The sequence below is a fragment of the Moschus berezovskii genome, chromosome 11, assembly GCF_049115385.1.
Source record: "Moschus berezovskii isolate FMDL1 chromosome 11, NW_MosBer_1.0, whole genome shotgun sequence".
NCBI classification, from domain to species: domain Eukaryota; kingdom Metazoa; phylum Chordata; class Mammalia; order Artiodactyla; family Moschidae; genus Moschus; species Moschus berezovskii.
In genome coordinates this window covers 19,647,976-19,670,485 of record NC_142470.1, presented here as the reverse complement: position 1 = coordinate 19,670,485, position 22,510 = coordinate 19,647,976, and the positions used below count along the sequence as shown (strand labels likewise).

Below are 22,510 nucleotides of genomic sequence, written 5' to 3'. Positions count from 1 at the left end.
ATGACCTTACTAGCATGGGAGATGAGTGCAATTATCCGATGGTTAGGACATTCTTTGGTACTACCCTTCTTGGGAACTGGGTTGAGGATTGACCTTTCCCAGTCCTGTGGCCACTGCTGGGTCTTCCAGATTTGATGACATAATGAATGCAAAACCTTGATGGCATCCTCCTTTAGGGATTTGAATATTTCTGCTGGAATTTCATCACATCCACTAGCTTTATTAACAGCAGTTCTTCTTAAGGCCCACTTGACTTCACAAAGCTTCTCTGCAGGACACACCAAAAGAAACACCATGGCAGCTCTGGGCCTGGCACTGGCGACTGAGGCCTGGTCAGCCTGATGCTGGGGAGGGAGGCCCACTGGGACTCACTCTGAGCGATCCAGTTCAGAAACAGGTGCAGGGAAAGGTCAAGAACCCTGGGTTCCCGGAGGCCCCATGGAGACAGCCTATCCCAGCCCAGCACCCCAGAGCTCACACCTGTCCTGATCTGGCCTTCTGAAGTCAGAGAACTTGGACAGGCCTCCCTCTGAATCCCTGAGACCTCATCTGTAAAACTTCTCAGGCCCCCTGAGAAGTGTGATAATGGCAGCCAATGGGTTAAAAGCACTGAGTTCAACCCAACAACTCCCCACCCTCCATACACACACACACACACAGAGAACAAACAACACCCGGGCAGTTATTCACCATGATGATAAAGAATCCGATTTTCACCAAAGGTCAGTTAGACAGGTGAGGAAGGAACAGGAAATGTTTCTTCACCCTCCCCTGCCTCTCTGGGAGCCCGGACCTGAATACCAGACCACCGGAGCAGGAGTGCTGTTGTCGTGGCAACCAAAGTCTTAACAACTTTGGCATTTCCACAACCTGCGATTGATCCAGCTCTCAAAATTAACATTACAATGAAACGGCATTTGCATTTATTTTAATTGGCTTTTATATAACTAAACATCTTGGTTTCTGCCCTTAATAACAACAGGGTGAGTGAGTTCTGAATAGTGGGGCCCTTTAAACAGCAAGATGAAAGCAAATAATTAAAAATTTTTGTGTTTGGAAAAATATTGCACTGATTTGCTAGAAGCACCTTTTTGCTTAATTCTCCTCTTTTTTTTCTGAGAGGACAGCAGGACCTTCTGCATGTTGAAATTCATCAACTGAAATTCAAACTGTTTCTGCATCACATTTAAAAATTAATGATTAGAATGCTTCTGGAGCATTAGTGCAAGGTGTGGGAAGCGGCAACAACAGAAGTATATGTGCGTTCCACAGGACAGTCTTTGCTTTCCCCATTGATGTACCCCTCATACCTAGAAGAGTCCCTGGCACACAGTAGACCTGAGATAACCATTTGTTGAATGAGTGTGTACGTGTTCAGTCGCTCAGTGGTGTCTGACTCTTTGCGACTCCATGGACTATAGCCCACCAGGCTCCTCTATCCATGGGATTTTCCAGACAAGAATACTGGAGTGGGTTGCCATTTCCTCCTCCAGGGGTTCTTCCTGACCCAGGGATCAAACCTGCATCTTCTGTATTGCAGGCAAAATCTTTACCACTTGAGCTACCTGGGAAGTGAAGACCAATTCTCATTACTGAGATGAAGTGTGTATAGCACTCAGCTCGGTGCCAGGTACTTGAGCTTTTAGTAATACTATTTTCATTATTATTATAAGTGAGCTGAGGCTGTTACCCCACAGGCACTGCTGGGCCTAAAGATACAGGTGCAGGTGGGAGAGTAGGGACCTCATCTGGGGGCCAACACCTGGAACTGCCTCAGGCACCCACCACCTGCAACAAGTCCAGCTGCAGATCCATCTACCAGAAGGGCTGCTTACAGGCCTGATGCAAAGCCCAGCATAGATCAGACTCTCTAGTGTACTTAGTCATGTATGACTCTTTTCAACCCCATGGACTCTAGCCCACCAGGCTCCTCGGTCCATGGGGATTCTCCAAGCAAGAGTACTGGAGTAGGTTGCCATGCCCTCCTCCAGGGGATTTTCCCAATCCAGGGATCAAACCCAGGTCTCCCGAATCTCCTGGTGGCTCATTACCGTCTGAGCCACCAGGAAAGCCCTGACTCTCTAGACCACGCGTGTTTGATCTCTCTTCTCTGGGGAATTCTGTCTACTGGGAAGAAAGACATGTTTTTGTTTTTTTAAAACTGCAGTCCCCTCACCTCCCCCAGAGATGCTCTGACACAGACAAAAGAGTCAGGTGCACAGGGAAAGGGATCAACTGACATGAAAAGCCCTGCTCGATTCTTGAAGGATGTGTGGGTGCCTCCTGGGGGAGGAGGTGGTCAGGGATTCCCAGCAGAGGGAACGGCAGGTGCAAAGGCCCAGAGGAGTGAATGGTGACAAGGACCTGCCAGTCAATGGAGTTCAAGACCTCACGTGGTGGATGAAGGGCTGGTCAAGAGGCCAGGCAGGGTCGAGGGTCACAAGGAGGGTTTCTCAGGCCATGCTTAGCATTTGGACTTTCCAAGCAAGGATGTGAGAGTGTGGAACAGCGCAGAGAAGGCTCGTGCTGGGCTGGAGCTGGTGGGTGGGTGGGTCTGGTGGGGAGTGGGGAGAGGCTGGGTCAGGAGAGCTGCCAGAAACTGACCATCACGTATGCAGACGGTGAGTGCAGCACAGACGGTGAAGCTGGAGAGACTGAGACGCACCTGGGGCATCTTGATGACTAACTTAGAGACCAGCTTGAAAGGATGCAGGGAAAGGGAAGCTGACAAGGGGCTAAAATGTCTCCCCGCTCCCCACCACGTATCTGAGCAGCAGTGGTCTATCTGGGGGCTTGGGAATAGTAGATTCTGTTTTGGACATCCTATCAAAATAACCTAAAACCCAACAAACTGTGGCTTAAACAAGAAAGGCTTTTCTTTGTGTCCAGGGTGTGGGCAGCAGTTCAAGAATGCCATCAAGGACCAAGAGTCTTTTTCTGCTCCACCATCCTTAGCACATGGATTTCAGCCTCGTGATCACAGGATGGCTGCCCTATTTCCACAAATTACATCTGCTTTCCAGGCAGGAAGATGAATGGGCCAAAAGCTTCCTGTCTTGGGACTCTGGCTGTTTATTCAAGAAGGGAGCGGGGATAGAAGCGCAAGCCAACGGCCTTGAACTCATCTCACTGGCCAAAACTCCCTGGATTCTCCTGGCTGGAAGGTAGCACCTTTCGTTGTCCAGTCTCTGAGCACAGGGGCCCTCATATTTGCTATTTGCTGTGCCTGCCACTCTGCTCCGCTTCCATGTGACCAGCTCCTCATTTTTTCCAGTCTTTGCTCAAATGTCACCTTCTCATTAGGCTTTCTCTGATCACTCTACTTAAAATTTCATTTCTCACCATCCCTCACCCAATACCTCTGGCCCTTCAGTAAACTTACTTTTTCCACACTTCCTTCTTTTTCTTCTTTTTGGCTGTACCATATGGCTTAGGATGTTAGTTCCCCTTGGGATCAAACCTGGGCCCTCAGCAGTAAAAGCCCAGAGTCCTAACCACTGGACCACCAAGGAATTCCCCCTTTGTTCCCCCTCACATCTTCTATTATCACTATATTATACTAAATTACCATATTTTATTATGTATACACTATATTATACTCTGGGCTTACCAGGTGGCACTAGTGGTAAAGAACCCACCTGCCAATGCAAGAGACATGAGACACAGGTTCGATCCCTGGGAAGATCCCCTGGAGGAGGAAATGTCAACCCGCTACAGTATTCTTGCCTGGAGAATCCCATGGACAGAGCAGCCTGGTGGGCTACAGTCCATAGGGTTGCAGAGTTGGACATGACTGAAGCAACCTAGCATGCATATTATACCAAATACTACAGTATTACAGAATTATGCTACATATTGAAAGTTTACATATAAAGTTTACATATAGTTTACATATAAAGTAAACTTTAGTCTACTGCTTCTTGTGTCCAGCTAGAAACACAAGCCCTGAGAGCACAGGATTTCCACTGGATATTCTCTAGTGCAGAGTCCGGCACACAGTGGGAGCTGTGTGAATTAATGAATGAACGAGGGTCGGCTCGTGAGACAGCACCTTTCCCGACCTAGGGATTCTCCCCAAGCCCAGTCTCTGCTTAAAGGGAGACTACTCGGTACATGGTTCCTGCCCTTAGGAGCCCCGAGTCGGGAGGTGACTGGCCAGGACCAGAGCTTTGCTTATGACGTGGCCGTGTGAGCCGGAACAGCAGTGGCCCAGGAAGAGCAGACGTCTGAGCAGGCCCAGGGGACTTCTTGGAGGAGGCGACCCCTGAGCAAGGCTGGGAGTTGCGAAGGCAATCTGGGCAGGTACAAGGGGCAAGCAGAAGGGTGTAGCAAATATTCCTCTCCTCAAATGGTAACATCGAGACTCATAACCCCAAATCCCAGCACCAGCTCCTTTAGCAAGGAGGCCAGATATGAAGAGAGTCCCTTTCAAAAAGAAGAATAAATAAAAATGTCCCTGAGAGTTTTCTACCAAGTCCCCATCCCACCCCTCTGTCACTGACAAAGGTGGACCACACAGCTGGCTATAATCCAGGAGCAGGTTTAACGGGAGCTGCTTGCTCAATATATGATCTGACCTGAGCCAAGCTGACTGCCCATATTCCAATAAAGGTCTTTAATCTGAGCAGTAAGTTCCCAGGCTGCCCAGCACACAAACAGCCAGTCACTCCCCTGCCCAGCAGGGGACAGGAGCAAAGACGGAGCAGATCCAATGTTCCAGAAGGACGGAGAAGCAGAAACAGATTTCCACATCCTTTGTGAGGCTCGGACAGTACATTCCCCAGCTCTCTTCTATGGACTCACATCTTGCAGGTGGAAAATGAAAACCACAGGTTAATCCCAGATGAGAAAAAGGAAAAGGAGAGAAGACTGGGAATTCAAATTCCACAGAGGGAGCCAGAAAGACCCTGCTCTTTTAGGCAATCATGTGTCAGGGGCAGCAGGATGTGAATAAAAAGGTTGGTAATGATGATGGTGGTGACGATGACTGTGATGTGGTGATGATGATGATGATGGTGATAGCGATGGTGATAGTGGTGGTGATGGTGGTGATGGTGATAATGGTGATGGTGGTGATAGTGACAATGGTGATGGTGGTGGTGGTGATAATGGTGATGGTGGTGATGGTGGTGACGCTCCTGACATTTGTACAGCAATTTGGAGTTTACAAGAAGTGTAATGGCTATTTTTACAACAATCCTAAGAGGGAGGTTCTATACTTCCCATTTCACAGATGAGGCAACAGATGTTCCAGGGCAGTGCCTGGCAGACCCAAGGGGGACCTGCATGAAGAAGGCGATGGTGGGTGGTGTTTGAGCCTCGGGGAGGAGAACAGGATTGAGACAGAGTGATACAGGTGGCTTTTTTCCTTTGAAAAGAATGACCCTGTTCCCTATCCATTAGATAGGAAGGAAGTCAAGGCAGGATCGGGAAGAGACATCTCCAGTTCCTTTCAAATTGGAGCTCAACTGGGCAGGATGTCCCTAAGCCCAGGGCATGTGGGGTCTGTTTCCCTGTTCAGATCACAGCATCCTCTGAGGCTATGAAACCGAGATCTCTGTTCAAATCACAGCACACACAGAGGGTGCAGTCTGCCACTTTCTCAACCTCACCAACACCCAGCAGAGTCACCAACACCCATGACCAGGTGCAGCCTCTTCAGGCTGTGACAGTCCCACTCAAGGTCCCAACCAGTTAAGGAGCTTGTGCAAAACGGGCTGTCCAGCGGTGGGGCTACAGGAGGCCTGCGCTCATTACCAACCCGCAGAAGGGAAGGATAAGAGAGGATGTGCCTTCTGCTGAGGTGACTGCAAAGAAGCACAGGGTGGGAGAGAGAGGCTGGGACGCCCAACATGGGCCTCCAGCTGCTGACGCTGGGACGGGGGCGGTGCTCTGTTTTTGTGAGATCAGAGGGTGCTGAAGCAGAATGGGACGAAGCAAGGGAGGAAACTGCCAGGTGTTTGACAAGACCCAGGGGGTGCAAGGAGCTTTCTACAGAGTTAACCATCAAGCGATTCCCTTTAGAAACTATTAGATGGAGAGAGACCCAAGAATAGGCATGAATAGAATTTTTTCATGTATAAAATTATGATAAGCAGACTGATAAAGCACTGTTTCACATTCTGGAAAATGCTCATGAATAAAAACAGCTCAAACAAGTCAGCAGCTATGTCATCCCTGCAACAAGGCCCAGCCCCCTCACCCTGTGGGACAGTGAGCTGGGTTCAAGGTCCCTGGTTTGGCAGTGGCTGACAATATAAACCAGGGCAGCTCAGACCAGGGCTTCCGCTTGCCTTGGGTCACAACCTTAATATAAGCTGCACAAGGGCAGGCCCACCACCATCTTGCTCATCAGTGTATCCCCCAGCTTGGCTTATGACATAGAATTATCAAACTAATTCGTTCAACTGTCCAGGGCAATCACATTCACACAGAAGAGAGCATTCCTAGCTTTATTAAAAGATTTTTTTCCCAGTTGCTGTTTCAGGATGGGTGTTCCTTCAATGCATTTTAAGCCTTTTGATGGGAAAAGTAGGGTTATACAGCATTATAAATTAAGCAAACAGAATGAAGGGCAAAATTATGTCAGAAATCCCCTTGTAAGTCAATAAAACATTGGACCTTTGCTTAGAAAAATTTAATTCACAAACACAATTTCAGGAATATCACAGAAAGTGAGGTTTATTCCTTCTCCAGGACAAATGAGATGCCCAGGAAACCAGTGGGACACACCCAGTCTCCATGGTAACCTACCTGTTTCCAGTGACAGGAGAGCTTCCTTCCTGCCGCCCTGTGGAATGACACAATAACCCTACAACTGGCTTTCAAAAATAACAATTTCTGAACACAGGAGCCAGACTAATTTTTTAAAAATATGATTTCCTCATGATGAGCATCCTGAAATAATTAACCAGATGTGCATGTAATTTTGCTGACAATTATATTTTTTCTCAAGATCATAAATATGGACACTAGATTATCCAAGAAACTATAAGCCGGCACTAAGCGAGCAGCAGAGGCAGCCTCTGATTTCTCAAATTTTATAGCAATATTATCTGCCTAGAGAGACAGCCCAGCCCCCAAGCATCCCTCCCCTTCATTCACTCTGAAATTAATCTTTCATATTAGCCAATTTCTCTGATGGCTGGCTTCGCCTTTATAACTTTCCACTGCTGACTCAATATCCTGGACTCAGACAGATTAAACCCCTGAAAAATGATGGGAATAACAGCCTAAGAAGCCTTTTGGAGGGACGCCACTGAAAGTCAGGCATGGCCCTAAGAAGTACTGAGATGGCCCTGCTCACCAGCCCGTAAATAAAGACAGTCAATCCAGTGTGAGCCCAAGGTCAAGTCAAGGCAACCCAACATCAACCCAAGTCCAAGACTGGAGCAGCAAAGGCAGGGGGCAGGGGGAAGGACCATCCCTGGGAGTCCTTCAATTCACAGCTGAAGACCAGCAGTTCCACTCTGGGGGAGTCAGGAAGGAAGAGCCGGGATGGGGTACCAAAAGAGTTATTTTCAAAAACAGGAGCTGAAAAACATCAGCCTGAGAGACAAACAGTAAAGGAGATTATTCCTGGAAGAAGGCCACTGCATGAACACTCGGTGATAAGAACAGAGAAGGAAAAGCGGGGGCAGGTAGGTCCGAGAACATCAAACCACCTCATTAAAACCTCATTAAAACACCCAGCGTCAACACAGCGGACACTCGAAGCCTCCGTCCAGGTCAAGACACAAAGTGAACGCCCAGATTCAAGCAGCACCTGCTAGATCATATACAAACTCTACCCCTGCCATGTTGAAACGGCAAGTTCCTTGGGAGACTTGGAACGATTTTTTTATATCCAAGTTAATAGAGTTACTCAGTATTGAATTTAGATGAGATTAACAAATTCTAATAATGTAGTATGATAAATTTCCATTAATTCAAATCATCACAAGTATGGAATTTATGGGTTCCAGCCAGTCTGACTATAAAAAGAAACTTTGTTAGGAAATTAAGAGGATAAACAAGGTTATCAGAGGAATGCATTCTTGAGGCTCCTTTTTAAAACCTTTTTTTTTTCCCAATTGCAAAACAAATATAGGCCCATGGGTGAAAATTTAGAATGCAGAGCAACACACACACAAAAAAGAAGAGAAACTCATGATCCCACGGAGCTTCCCAGGTGGCTCAGTGGTAAAGAACCTGCCTGCCAATGCAGGGGACAAGGGTTCGATCCCTGGGTCGGGAAGAGCCCCTGGAGGAGGAAATGGCCTCCAACATTCTTGCCTGGGAAGTCCCATGGACAGAAGAACCTGGCAGGCTACAGTCCATGAGGTCACAAAGAGCTGGACATGACTGAGCGACTGAGCACACGCACACACAATCCTGCCAGACTCGAGTGCTGTTAACAGTTCAGCATATTTCCTTCCCTTCTATTTTCTCTGATATTTCTTTCCCCTCCTAAACATAATGGGAATGAAGTTATCTGCACAGTTCTATATCTTGCTTTCCAGCCCAGTATTTAGGAGACACATTTAAATTGCTTGTTTTCAACCCCTTTAGCAAACACCTACTAGCTTACTATCAGAAATGTGTTCATTTCAAAGAATTCTCTGTAACTCATTAAAAAGACCAATTTGGGGTGAAAGCCAGTCAGGAATTTACATCAGTACATACACTCTCATCTGCAAATAATATAGTCACTTGTCTTCTACAATACTCCCTACTTCTGACTTCTCTCTGATTCAGTTGGTCAAAACAAGAAGCTCAGTTCACCAGTTTCTTAGATCGTGAGTGGCATGACCTCCCAGAAAAGAAAAAGAAGTGCCCCATTACACCCAGGAGGGCAACATCTACATCCTCTAACTGCCTTTTCTTGCCAGCGTGTCCCCTTAAAAGAACTGTAAACGGTTTTCAAGAAATGTCCAGATCTAGATCTGAGAAGGAAATGGCAACCCACTCCAGTGTTCTTGCCTGGAGAATCCCAGGGACGGGGGAGTCTGGTGGGCTTCCATATATGGGGTCACACAGAGTCAGACACGACTGACATGACTTAGCAGCAGCAGCAGCAGAGCCTAAGATCTCAGCTCAGTTACCAACCTTCTTCCGTGCTCTCACAGCAAATACCCTGCTGAAATCAGGCTCCTGCTCGGTACCAGGAGTCCTTGTCTTCTTAATCTCAGTTTCCTTAAGACATGGCACCATCCCGGGCACAGGAAGTTATAAAAAGGCCTTGGATGGGTGGATGGATGAATACACAGAAGTCCTCTCCCTAACCCCCGTACCTTCTGCCCGACCCCTTCCTTCTCGTTTGTGCTCCACAAATGTGTTCTTCGGTATTCTTAGTCTCTCTGAATGGCAGTGCCAGTTCCTCACATAAAACGTGCATCTGTTTCCTAAGAGGTTTTTGTTTGTTTGTTTGTTTGTTTGGCTGACTCTTCCTTGCAGTGTGTGGGGGCCTCTCTAGTCAGGCATATGTCCTGAGACATGTGGGATCTTAGTTCCCCAACCAGAGATCGAACAATATTCCCTGCAGTGGAAGTGCATGCAGAGTCTTAACCACTTGACCGTCAGGGAAGTCCCTCATATTTACATTTTTAAGCATTTTTTCCTGGTGTGTAGAGTGCAGAGAATTTAGAGGCTATCTAGCCCCGAGTTGCTTTGACAAATGAGGAAACTGAGATCTGGAGAGGAAAAACCTCTCATACCAAGTGAAAGCCAGACAATAACAGGAGTTGGGGTGGGGGAGTTTCTCTCCACCAGCCCACGAAGCCACAATGCCTTTCAGACCACAGTCCTGCAGTTTTCATGAAAGTGTAAAACACTTGCCACCAGCGACCACACAGAAAGCAGCAGTAGTACACTGAACCGCCCAATCACACACTCAGGCCTGCCAAGCAGGCCCCTTAGCCAAGGTGCTAAGTTTTAAATACCACCCTACAGTTGAGAGAAGAGGATGATGGGACAGCCACACATCTGCACATCCACAGTATCCCCGGCTCAGTAGGAACGGGGGCGCCATGGAGAAGAAACCCACAGGTCCCGGCCTGCAAAGAGGCCCACTGCTCGGGGAGAGGCAGACAGCTCGGTGCTCAGCCTGCGAGGTCAGGCCCTGGAGATGCTCATCAGCAAAGGACCCGGAGAACACACCTGGGAGCCTGAGCTGTCCTCCCAGGAGGGTCAAGGGTGACACTGGCTCTCCAATGGGCCTAAAAGAATGAGGGGTGAATCAACCAGGGTCCTCCAGTTAGACAGATAAGCATACATCTTATATCTTGTGCACATACACACATACGCGTGTCTGTATGTGTATATGTGTACACACACATACACCAGTCCCCCTTATCAGAGAGGGATACATTCCAAGACCCCCAGTGGATGCCTAAAACTGCAGTCAGTACTGAACCTTATATATGCTATAATTTTTTCCTATACAAATACCCCTATGATAAAGTTTAATTTGTAAATTAGGCACAGTATGAGGTAAACAACAATAACTAATAATAAAATAGAACAATTATAACAATTCACTGGAATAAAAGTTATGTGAATACTATCTCTCTTTCTCTGTCAAAATATTGTCTTATACTGTACTCATCCTTCTTCTGATGACATGCAATGATAAAATGCCTACACGAGATAAAGTGACTGAATGACATAGGCATTGAGATGTTACGTTAGGCTTCTACTGACCTGACGATGTGTCAGGAGGAGGGTCATCTGCTTTGGGTGGTCCTGGATCACTCAGCCAGGGAATCCCAGAGGGACAGAGTGGAATTTCATTATGCCACTTAGAATACCACGAAATGCAAAACTGGGGAATAGTGCCTCTCTAGAATTTTCCATTTAACATTTTCGGGCCACGGTTGAGCATGGGTAATTGAAACCGTGGAAAGTAAAACCACAGATGAGGGGGGACTACTCTCTATACATGTATAGATTGATTCGTTATAGAAATTGGCTTACACAGTTTGAGGCCAAGAAGTCCTAGACTCTGCCATGTACAAGCCGGAGAATCAAGAAAGTCAGCAGTTCAAGTTCAAAGGCCCAAGAACCAGGAACACTGAAGTCCAAGGACAGGAGAGGATAGACATGCTAGCTCAAGAGAAAGAGCCAATTCTTCCTTCCTCTGTCTTTCTGTTCCACTCAAGCCCTCAGTGGATTAGCTGACGCCTCCCCACATTGCTGAGGACCATCTTCTTTACTCCATCTACTGAATCAAACACTAATTTCTTTCAGAGACACCCTCACAGACATACCCATACATAATGTTTTACCAGGTACCTGGGCATCTCTTAGCCTTGTCACATAAAATTAAAAAATAAAATTTAATCTGACACATAAAATTAATCATCACAGACGAGATCTTTCTAAGCATCTTCCCAATGAGTTATTCTCTGAGGCCACCTTCAGAGTAACATTCCATCATCCACCCATTCAGGGGCTCTGTGACTACCATCCTGTCGTAACTCTCTTCATTAACCCCCTAATAGGAGGGGGCATCCCCCAAAGAACAGCTAATATAGCAGAAACGGGCTAGGAGCTGCAGCAGCCAAAAGCTGGGAAGCAATGCTGAGACTGAATAATGATGATGCTTACAGTGATGCTAGTGATCATGATGGTGATGGTGACAGAGATGGTGATGGTGCGGATAAGGATGATGTGGTTGAACTAGAGAGCCGGCAACTGGCCCAGGACAACACACGGGGGAAGGAGCTATAAGTGGGGGGAACACAGTGAGACCTTGACCCTGCTTGAGTGTCCCCGGTCCACAGAACCTGGAATCCCTTACCTCTACTACACCTTTTCCTCCCCTACTCCCACCAACAATGCTGAAATAATTCCCGAATGCCTAAGTTTTCACTTTACAGCTAGCTCTGAGAACTATCAGCCAGGCCATATTGTTTTTAGGTCAGGTAATAGCAAATCGCCGAGAACATATGCTAATAAAAAGCTGCAATCCTTTATCCTGTCTTTAGAGAGAATGAAGAGGAAAACGCAATCCCCAGAGAATAAGAAAGGCTAAGTTTTGGCCAGCAAGAGAACGGGGGCCTCAGCATCTGTCCCAGGCCTGCCTGTATCTTTACTTACCAGGAGGAAGAAAGACCCTCAAATGAGCCGAAGCAGCCACTACGTCCTGCCTCCCCCCCTCGCCGGACGCTGTGCCAGGCTGCCCAGGCTGCGTCACCAGTAGTGGCGCTAGCACCGGTGACTGAAGGATCTTTAATAAAGCCTGGCTCCTGCCACCACCCCATGCTTTGGGGAGGGATGGGAGGGACAGAGAGGGCGAGCCTACCACCAGTCCTGTCCCCCCTTCCCTAGGAGGAAACCACCCCCCCACCCCCCCACGACTCAGCCACACCCGTAAATACAGAAAATTGCACGACGTTGTCACGAGCGTCTTGAAACCCAGGCGATTGATTCAGAGAGGTTCTCACTTCTCTGGAAACCCAGGCAATTGATTAGGAGACGTTCTCACCTCCCTCCAAAAGTAGATTACAGAGCAGAGAGAAGAGAGAGGATGGGAGTGACAGAGAAGGGTGGGGAGCTGCCGTCAATTCTGTTTTCTGGAAAAGTCCTGTTAAAGCACAGGAAGGAAGCAGAGACCTGAGTGTTTTGCTGATGGAGGGAAAACGGCGCTGTGATCCATACCCACGGCTGCTCGGAACCAGAGTCTTGCCCACGTTGCCGGGGGTCCCCTTCAGCCCATCGGCACCCACCTGTCCAAACTAATAAATGCTTTCCAAGCGCCCCAGGGGAAAAGAATTGGGAGTGTGGGTGTGTCTCCTAATGGCTGCAGAAGAATCCGCAGCCCTCCAAGTTCAGGGTCACTGTGGCTGCATCAGGGACTCTGAGAGACTCTACAGAAGATGCAAGCTGGGACAATCCAATGTGGCAGCTCCCCAAACGCCAAATCATGACACCCCTCCCACCCCGCGCGCCTGGCTCCCTTCCACACACATTCACAGGCTCTCACGTCACATGCCTGGCGACCTCAGTCTGGGTCAAAAAGTGCCTAATGAAACCAAATTTGGAAAGAAATCTTCAGTGCCAAGGAAGAACTGCAGCCTCCTCCATTTCTGCAGACAGGTGACCAGCCCAACACAACGGGTCTTCTACATCCAGGCTTCATGAGAAGGTCTGACGGGGGGCCCAGAACCCCTTCTGGTTCCTGAGTAAGTTCAGGCTCAGAAAGTCTCACTTGGCCAATAAACCACAGAGCAGAGACGGACCGGGACCCCCATCCGCCTGACCCCATCCCTGGTCTTTCCACCTGACCCCACCCAACCCCACCACCTGACCCCACCCCTGGTCTTTCCCCTGGGTATATTCCTGCAACAACCCTGATCTCTCAAGAAGAAACAAGACACCACCACTGTCCACTGTGAAAGTTCTCTGCATCAGTGGGGGAGCGAGACCACTTGTGACCTGGGGGTCTACACACCAGGCCCACGTGGACCCATAGACACTGGATACACAATTTCCATGTCTCGGGCTGCACACTTGTAAAATGAAGTTTCCTTCTTCTGCTCCTTTCCTCAGAGAACAAAAATGACGCAAGAAGAAACTTCTGAAATGCACAAGGCGTGAAAATGCAAGTATTCCCTCCCTCCCCCAGGGCCTCCCTCCATCTACAGACCAAGAGACCTCTCTGTACGTCTCACACTCACACTGAGTCACTCCTACCTGGTCAGCTGTGAACCAGGTATGAAGGAGTTTACATTGCTTGACAGGCAACCGCAGGAAAAACTGCAGGGCAGCCGTTAACTAGCAAATAGGCGTGGAAAAGAAAGTAATTCTTGGTTCCTCTATTTTCTGATTTGGGCATTCTCCCTCCACGTTTTCATTTCAAAAAATGGGTTTGATCCCACTTGCCTCACACGTACCTGCTGAAGTAATCCAGTGCAGCAGGGCCTCACAGCACAATGACACACACTGTATTTTTTAAAAAATATTTATATTTATTTACTTATTATTGGCTGCACTGGGTCTTCATCGCTGTGCCTTGCTGTAGTTCCAGAGAGTGGAGGCTACTCTCTAGTTCCGGTGCGTAGGCTTCTCATTGCTATGGCTTCTCTTACAGCACAGCGCAGGCTCTAGGGCACATGGGCTTCAGCAGTTGCAGCACACTGGCTCAGTAGTTGTGGCTTGTGGCCTTAGTGGCCCGGTGCAGGGGCGATCTTCCCAGACCAGGGATCAAACCAGTGTCCTCTGCATTGGAGGGCAGATTTGTAACCACTGGACAACCAGGGAAGGCCACCCTGTACTTTAAATTCCAATACCTTGCTGGATACTCAGGAGTTCACACAAGAAACTTAAGGGAGGCAACTTCATCTAGGCCAGCCAACATGCTCTGGGCCTCCCAGGTGCCCGGTGCTGAGCTAGGTGACAGACAAGGGGCCAGTGAGACCTGAGGCTCCTTCCAAGAGCTCGCCAACCCCCAGGGATAGAGCACTGGCTCCTTCAGAAGCCAATTCTAATTGGAATACTCCAAGAAGGCGTCCTGGAGGAGGCTCTCAAGTCAGATCTACAAAGCGGGGAAGAAAAGGCAAATCAAGAGACAGAAAGCCAGAGGGTGATTGTCTGGGGCCAGGGGTGGGAACAGGGAGTGACAGCTTATGGGCATGAGGGAGCCTTCCGGGCAAGGGTAACATTCTAAAACTGGGTTGTGGTGGTGGTTGCACAACTCTGTACGTTTACTTAAACGTATCAAATAATACACGATTTTTGGCTGCGCAGTGAGGCTTGTGGGTTCTTTTGTTCCCCAACCAGGGAGCAAACCCTTGCCCTTGGCAGTGAAACCATGGAGTCCTAACCACTGGACCACTGGGGAAGTCCCATCAAACAATACACTTTAAATGGGTACACTTTACGGTATGTAAATTATACCTCAATAAAGCTGTTAATTTAAAAAATCTTTAAAGACTGAAGTAGGAATTTAGTGGATCAAGTCTGGGTGGGAGGAAAAGGAAGACACCACGTCCACTGGCCTGCCTCACCCTCAGAGTCCCACTTCCAGCCTCCCCGGGCCCCCACCTGCCTCCAGAAACATATCATCCTGCAGCTTAAACAGTGCTTCTCCCCAGGCCTGGGGCCAGGGCAGGAGCTGCTCTCCAGGCACCTGTCAACTCCACCAGCTCATTGGATGGTCTCCCCACCCCACAACCTCAACCAAGCTCTCTGGACAGGGATGAAGCCCAGGCCCAGCTTTCAGAGCCAGGCTTGGAGCAAGGTTACAGGAGGTGTTTAGCAGTGGGCTTCCCTGGTGGCTCAATCGGTAAAGCATCTGCCTGCAATGCAGGAGACCCGGGTTCAATCCCTGGGTCAGGAAGAATCCCTGGAGAAGGAAATGGCAACCCACTCCAGTACTCTTGCCTGAAAAATTCCATGGATGGAGGAGCCTGGTGGGCTACAGTCCACGGGGTTGCAAAGAGTCGGACACGACTGAGCAACTTCACTTTCACTTTCACTGAAGAAAAGAATGAACCTGGGGGGTGGTGGGGGTGGAAAGGGAGATGAAGAAATCGAAAAACTGACCTGAGGACAGCGTGCCTGCAGCAAAGGAATGCAAGCCGAGCTCCAGCCTGAGGGATAAGGCTTGGCTGGGTCTTGGGAAGAAGAGGCATGGGGCGGGGGGGCAACAGGGGGCTGACCCATTAGATGGATGGAGAAAGAAGGGAGAAGGGCCCAGAAACACAGGGTGGGGCGGGAGGTGTGGAGGGACTCTAGGCTCTGCTGTGAAATGTGGTAGCACGGAGCACTTCAAACCAGTCCATCCTAAAGGAAACCAACTCCAAATACTCGCTGGAAGGACTGAATGCTGAAGCTCCAATACTTTGGCTACATGATGCGAAGAGCTGACTCATTGGTTAAGACTCTGATGCTGGGAAAGAGTGAAGGCGGGAGGAGAAGGGGACGACAGAGGACGAGAAGGTTGGATGGCATCAAGTTCATGAACTTGGGCAAACTCCTGGAGATGGTGAGGGACAGGGAGGCCTGGTGTGCTGCAGTCCATGGGGTTGCAAAGAGCAGGACACAACTTGGTGACTGAACAATGAAGTGTGAAGCACACGCAACAGCATTGGGTGAGCAGTGGAGAGCTCACCGAGGTGAGAGCAGGTGCCCGACCAAGGGGACGCCTCCCTTGCTAAGGGGACACACAGCAAGGGAAGACTAGCTAGGACAACAGGGTATTCAGGCAATCAGGGAAGACTTCCTTGAGGGGAACGACACATCCCCTAAAATTTTCTGTGTCCAGGATCATGGCGGCTTTATCCAAGGAGTAAGAGGTGAACACTCCTGAGTGTTTCTTAGCCAAGGGTCAGAAACCCGTCACTAGCTCCTCAAAGACTTCTCATCTAATGAGGCAGGCCCACCCCAGTCTCCTGGTTTCCTGCCAACCTGGGTTGTACCTGAAACTATAAAAAGAAACAAATACCCAGAAAACACAGCAGCTGGATTAGCAAGTGGGGGTGGGGGTGAGGGATGCACTGGGCTTATGAAGGAATATAAGTACAGCAAGTGAAAGTCGCTCAGTCGTGTCCAACTCTTTGTGACCCTATGGATTGTAGACTGCCAGGTTCCTCTGTCCATGGGCTTCTCCAGGCAAGAATATTGAAGTTGGAAAAAAATAAAAGAATACTGGAGTGGGTAGCCTAATTCTTCTCCAGGGGATCTTCCCAACCCAGGAATCAAACCAGGGTCTCCTGCATTGCAGGCAGATTCTTTACCAGCTGAGCTACCAGGGAAGCCCCTCTGAAGGAAAATGAAAAGGTAAAAAGAAAAGCATCTTGGCCACCCCAATGCAGCAGGGGAGGGAGCCTGAGGCCTTTCAGAAAGTGTCTTCACTTAGTCACGTGTCATAAACACCAAGATGTGAAGCTTTGCCTCTGAAATTCAATTTGACTTGAAATGACACAGCCAAGGTGAGGCTCTCTGAAAGGATTCACTGTGCTTTTCAGATGATTTTTTAAGAAATTCTTTAGACTTGCACCTTGCTCAGTGCCTAATACATGTTCCACCTGTCAAACCGTATGGATTACCTGAAGTTACATGAAATCCACACGAGTAGATTCCAACGCATTTTTTTTTCTTCTTTTTGGTGGAACGTTATTTGAAAGTTTTTTTTCCATGGGGCAAGTGGCACCGCAAGACCCTAAGTCCACTCTGCTGTCTCCATACACGATTACCCTCCATCTTCCTGATTGGAAACTGAGCCCAAAGGGAAGAGGATAAGACCCACACAAGACGCACAGATGCACAGCCTTGCGGGTGGGCATGAAAACATACAAGGAACCCGACGAGACTACAGGAGAATGGTGAGTCTCAGAGTAAAGCGTGATTAAGCCTCCAAGGGCTCTCTTTTCCCAGCACAATGACATCAGGGGCTGAATAACTAGCAGAACACACATAATCCCCCATCAAGTCTGAGCTGGCAACTCATAAACTGGAAGCATCAGCCTGCAATAAACAAGCACAGTTTAGGTCTTACTGGAACGCTAAATTCTCATACAAACCCAATCCTCAACTTAGATAAAATGTCAGCTGCCGAGAGGCTTACTTTCCGGTGCCAAATCAACTCTGGGGCTCCTTATTAATTTAGTATCCTGGATTATGAGAACATGGCACTTCACCACTTCCAAAGGGGCAAGGCAAGGTCTTACTGTAAGTAAGTTTGGGGGAAGGCCTGTTGGAGGAAGGGGAAGACAGATTACTCTGATGCACAAACACTCACCATCGTATTTCATGTGAATGTTGAAATTATGTGTGCAGAGCCCTGAGGGCAGGAGTTGCAAGCCCTGGATGACAGCCCTACCTCTGCACCAGACGAAACTCCACAGAAGCTCCAGGTGGAAAGGGGGCTTGGTGAGTGCAAGGCCGGGGCTAGGAGTGTGGGCCAACGGGACCCCACTCCTTGACCTTCTGTTTTTCTAATTCTGCACAGCCCTGCGGCCAGAAAGGGACTTTAGGTGAAATCCTGAAGGAATTCGTTCAAGCTTTTTATTTGTCTTGGAGTCTCTCTCGAGAAGGGTTTGTTGAAAACAAGTGGGTCATTGGCTAGTGCTGGGGCAAATCTCTGTTCTTCTGGCCATCTGACCCCCAAAGCCAGGTCTCCCAAATTATTATTACACATTGACGTATGCTTCCCAACTTACAAAAATTGGAACACAAATGGAGCAGGCAAGGCAAGAACATGGCACCACATCTCATGGCAAGCGAGAGGCAGAGTCCCTGGCCCTTCCTTCCAACACATTATCCAATAAAACCTCAAGAGCTCAGTAATTACAGGCGCTTTCAAAAGTGAAACAGAAATAGATCTAAGTCCATAACACTGGTTTCCTTAAGACAAAGGGCTGGTTTTAACTAGGGGGGAGGGGGAAATCCCAGCTTTTGGTCTGTCTTCTGAGCAGACAAAGTCAGACTGTTTTTTTTTTTTAATATTATTGTTGAAATCTGATTATGGGGATGAGAATAGGATTCAGATCAAGAGCACTCTTCTCCTCTATGATATAAAATCTTTTTGTGGAAACAGGAAAAGCAGGCTGCATTCTAAGTGTGCTCCTGACATGAACTGAGGATGGCAGATTAGCTGATTGCTCAGTCCCCCTGGCCTGCAGTCACTGGGGAGATCTCAGGGCTTGGGTCCCAGTGGAAGGCAGACCAAAGGAACCGAGCCAGAGGTTTCTGCTCCTGTGTCATGGAAGCCTGCGGAAGGCTTCCTTGAGAACACCAGCGGAGAGCATCCGACACTTGGAAAGGCACCCGGACCCAAGTGCAGCCCCTGCCCACTCCATGCCAGCATTTTATTTTGAGAACCACGTGTACCATGAGGTCAGCTGCTCCCTTGGTGAAAGTTGTTTTTTGCTGTTTTTTTTTTCCCCCGTCTGAGAAGGATCCTGAGACGAAGAAACCAGAGATGAAGGGGAGGCATCCCGGCTATGGCAGAAGGCAGGCAGCAGAGCAGCCCTGGCCAGCTCACCCTGCTGGGTCTGAGCAAGCGCTCTGCTGTGGCTGGCCGGACTCAGCCTGAAAGCGAATGCTGGTTAGAGCTGCGTGCACAGTCACTGCAGTTCAATGAGCAGCAGGTTTGACACTAAACATTAAAAATCAAGGCGTGGGACTAGGAGAAAAGAATCCCACGCAGACCCTCAGCTTCCTACACAAGGCTGATCAAAGGGAGAAGGGATATTGCGGGGTCGGGGGCGGGGTGAAGAACCGTAGGGCGTTCGATGCCAGCGCCCAAGGCAGGACTCGCCATCCTGACAATCATGCTTCTCTAGGGGGTAATGGATGTCGGCGGGGAGGAAAAGGGGGCAGACTTCCGCGTGACCAGGCCTGGTCAGGGATGCCCCGGGAGCCCGAGATGCGTCTCTGCGGGGAGTGCCACTTTCTCACCTCTGGGCTCCCAGATGGCAGATCCGCACGCCCCCAGGGAGTAGGCACTTGTTGAACAAAAGGGCTCCTGACTCCCGCAGCCTCTGCTTTCGGCCAGGAGAGGGACCCCCGCTCGGGCGCGCCAGGCTTAGCTGCTGGAGAAGGGCGGCCGCCGGGCGCTGCGCGCTCCTGCACCTTCCAGGCGGCGCCGGCCCGGAGCAGCGGCGGGGAGACGGCGCCGCCGGCCGCCTAAACTTTCTCGGGTCTCCGAGCTTCGTGGTTAACTTAGGGCGGCGGGAAAAGCACAAGACACACGGGGCGGCGGGGGTGGGGTGGGGTGGGTGGAACAGGAGCCTCTCCCACTATAAAGGGGGAAAGAAAGGATTTTTTTTAAGTGAGACGCGAATCCAGTTAACAGAGTAACTACTGTGTGCCCGGCACTCGGCCGAACGAGAGCGAGCTTCGGTGTTTTTCATTTTAACCGTCAAGACAGACCGCGAGGGAGGGGGGAACTATCCCCATTTGACAAGAAAACCGCGATCCGGGATGCTGGCGTATCGGGCACAGGTGGCGCGGGCTCGAGTCCCCGCGACGCCCCGGCTCCTAACTCCGCCGCAGGGCTCTGCCCGCAGCCCCTCCGCCTGGGAAGGGGCGAGCAGATGGCCGCCGCACCGGCCCCCTCCCCTGGCCAGAGCGCACAGGCGACTCACGTGGGCCGCGCGGACCTGTCCCCGGGTGGGGGTCGCCCGGCTGTCCCCGAAGCCCGGGCTAGCCACCCCCCACCCCGGCCTCGGATCCCTGCTCGGTCTGTAGCTCCGCACTGCGCTGGCCGGCCGGGACCCGCGCTGCTCTGCGCTCGGGTCTGGTCCGCCCACGCCCACCTTGCCCATCCGCACCCCGACACGCACAGCCGCTCACACACGATGCACACTCCGCGCACCGGTCCCCACCAGCAACTGCGCCCCGACACGATTCCACAAACGCAGCCCCAAAATGTGCCGATTCCAGCTGCACACACGGATGCCCCACGAGGACACGCCATTCCAGGGACACACCGCCGTACTCAGTCAACCACAACTCCACAGCGCAGAGAAACACAATCACCGCCGGCACACGAGCACACACACGCGGGCACACACACGCAGAGAGCCCGACAGCAGCACACGCCCCGCACCACCCGCAGCCCAACCCTTTTCCTACCTGCTCCGTCGCAGGACGCTATCTGCCGAGCTCCCCGAGCCCAAGTTCCGCGCCGCCGGCGCTGGGGGCGGGCACGGGCCGCTGCGAGCGACTGGCGCGCCAAGGCCGGGGAAGGGGTGCCTAGGAGCGCGGGCCTCCGTGCGCCCGCAGCCGCCGCGCTGGCCCTGCGCTCATCGCCTCGCGGAAAGACAAAAGGAAGCCGGGAGAGAGGGAGGGAGCGAGGTGGAGGCGCCGCGTGTCCGCAGAGCCGCCAGTCCGCCGCCTGCAGTCGCCGCGGCCCGCCCGCCAGCCCGGGGAAGGAAGGGTACGCGAAGGCGGGGCCCGGAGGCGGGGCCCGGAGGCGGGGCCCGGAGGCGGGGGCCGGAGGCGGGGCGCGAGCTCAAGTTTCCTGCGGACCCTCCCCCGTTCGACCACGCCCCTCCGTTTAGCCACGCCCCACCAACTCACGGCGGTCCCGCCCCCGGCTCTAACCCCGCCCGCTTCTGGCCCTGCCGCGCCCTGCCTCAGCCCTCTCCACGCGGGTCTCTTGCTGCCTTGACCTGGTCCCAGCCCGGCGTGGACCTCGAGGCAGGGGGCGGAGCCAAGCGCCAGCTCCGCCTTCCTAACCTTTGGCCCCCGGCCTAAGAGTGTGGGAGAGGCCTGTGGGGCGGTGCCCGGGAGAGGACCGCCCCGCGTCCTCCCGGGTTCTCTGCCAGGAAGTGTGGCCCCGGTGGCCCAGGACGGGGAAGAAACCTCTCAAGTTGCCCCAGGCCGCCGGCCAGGCCCCTTCTGGTACCACCCCCCTGCCCGTCCCGTAAGCAGATGGCACCAGCCTTCCCGCGCCTGGTTCAGGGAAGGAGCCCGGGGGCCTGGCGGAGGGAGGCCTGGGTTCCAGTTCTGATTGCCTTTGCTGACTCAAGGCCGTTTGGACAGGTCCATGGACTCCTTTGGGCTTCCCTGGTGGCTCAGCTGGTAAAGTAAAAGAATCCGCCTGCAGTGCGGAAGACCTGGGTTCGATCTCTGGATTGGGAAGATCCCCTGGAGAAGGGAATGGCAACCCACTCCAGTATTCTGGCCTGGAGAATCCCATGGACTATACAGTCCATGGGGTCACAAAGGGTTGGACACGACTGAGCAACTTTCACTTATTTAGTATAACATCCTGATATTCATCCACGTTGGAGCATGTGACATGATTTCCTTCCATATTAAAGCTGAATACTATTCCATTGTTTGTAGAAGGGCTTCCTTGATAGCTCAGTTTGTAAAGAATCCGCCTGCAGTGTAGGAGACCTGGGTTTGATCCCTGGGTCAGGAAGATCCCCTGGAGAAGGGAAAGGCTACCCACTCCAGTATTCTTGCCTGAAGAATTCCATGGACTCTATAGTCCATAGGGTCACGAAGAGTCAGACACGACTGAGCGACTTTCACTGACTTGACTTGGACTCCTTCAGCCTCAGTTTCCCTACCTGTAAAATGGACAGGAGCAGGCTTCTTCCGGCCCCTCCCTCCCTGACATTCTGTGGGTCTTTGGTCCCTGCTAAAGAAGGGGCTTTGTTGCCATCTCATCTTCTGGGCTAAGAGCCCCTAGGTCTCGGGGAGGTGGACCCATGTTTCCTGCAGACTTTCCCATCTGCCTGTCGTGTGGTGAGCAGCTAGCAGGCAAAAATGGGGGTCTGTGCCTCCCAAGGCCCCTTGCCAGTAGCTTCAGAAAATCTGGGTTCTAGAAGAGCAGATATGCACACGCCCCCACCTTCACCATCACCGCCCACCCCAAACATCCCCGAAGAAAGGTAACCACAGAAACAGCCATAAATGTGGAGTTGGGCCTTAGTGTTAGGCTGAGACAAACTGTCTTCCTAGCGTCTCCAGGGGAAAACTCAAATCTCCATCAAATCCTCCTCCACAAAAGCACGGTGAGTGGAACCCCCACCACGTGGGAGGCTGCAGAGAGAAATGGTGGTGGGTG

At 50.9% G+C, this 22,510-nt stretch overlaps 1 protein-coding gene across 2 annotated transcripts in view; it reads right to left on the bottom strand.

Annotated features, from left to right (window-relative positions):
• Window positions 1-20,867, bottom strand: part of HPCAL1 (hippocalcin like 1) — a 114,128-nt gene extending 93,261 nt beyond the window's left edge. For both annotated transcript variants that reach the window (XM_055399124.2, XM_055399123.2), the window contains exon 1: window positions 20,563-20,867. The gene's annotated coding sequence lies outside the window, so the exon portion shown is untranslated. The remainder of the gene's footprint in view (window positions 1-20,562) is intronic.
• Between the last annotated feature and the right edge of the window lie 1,643 nt (window positions 20,868-22,510).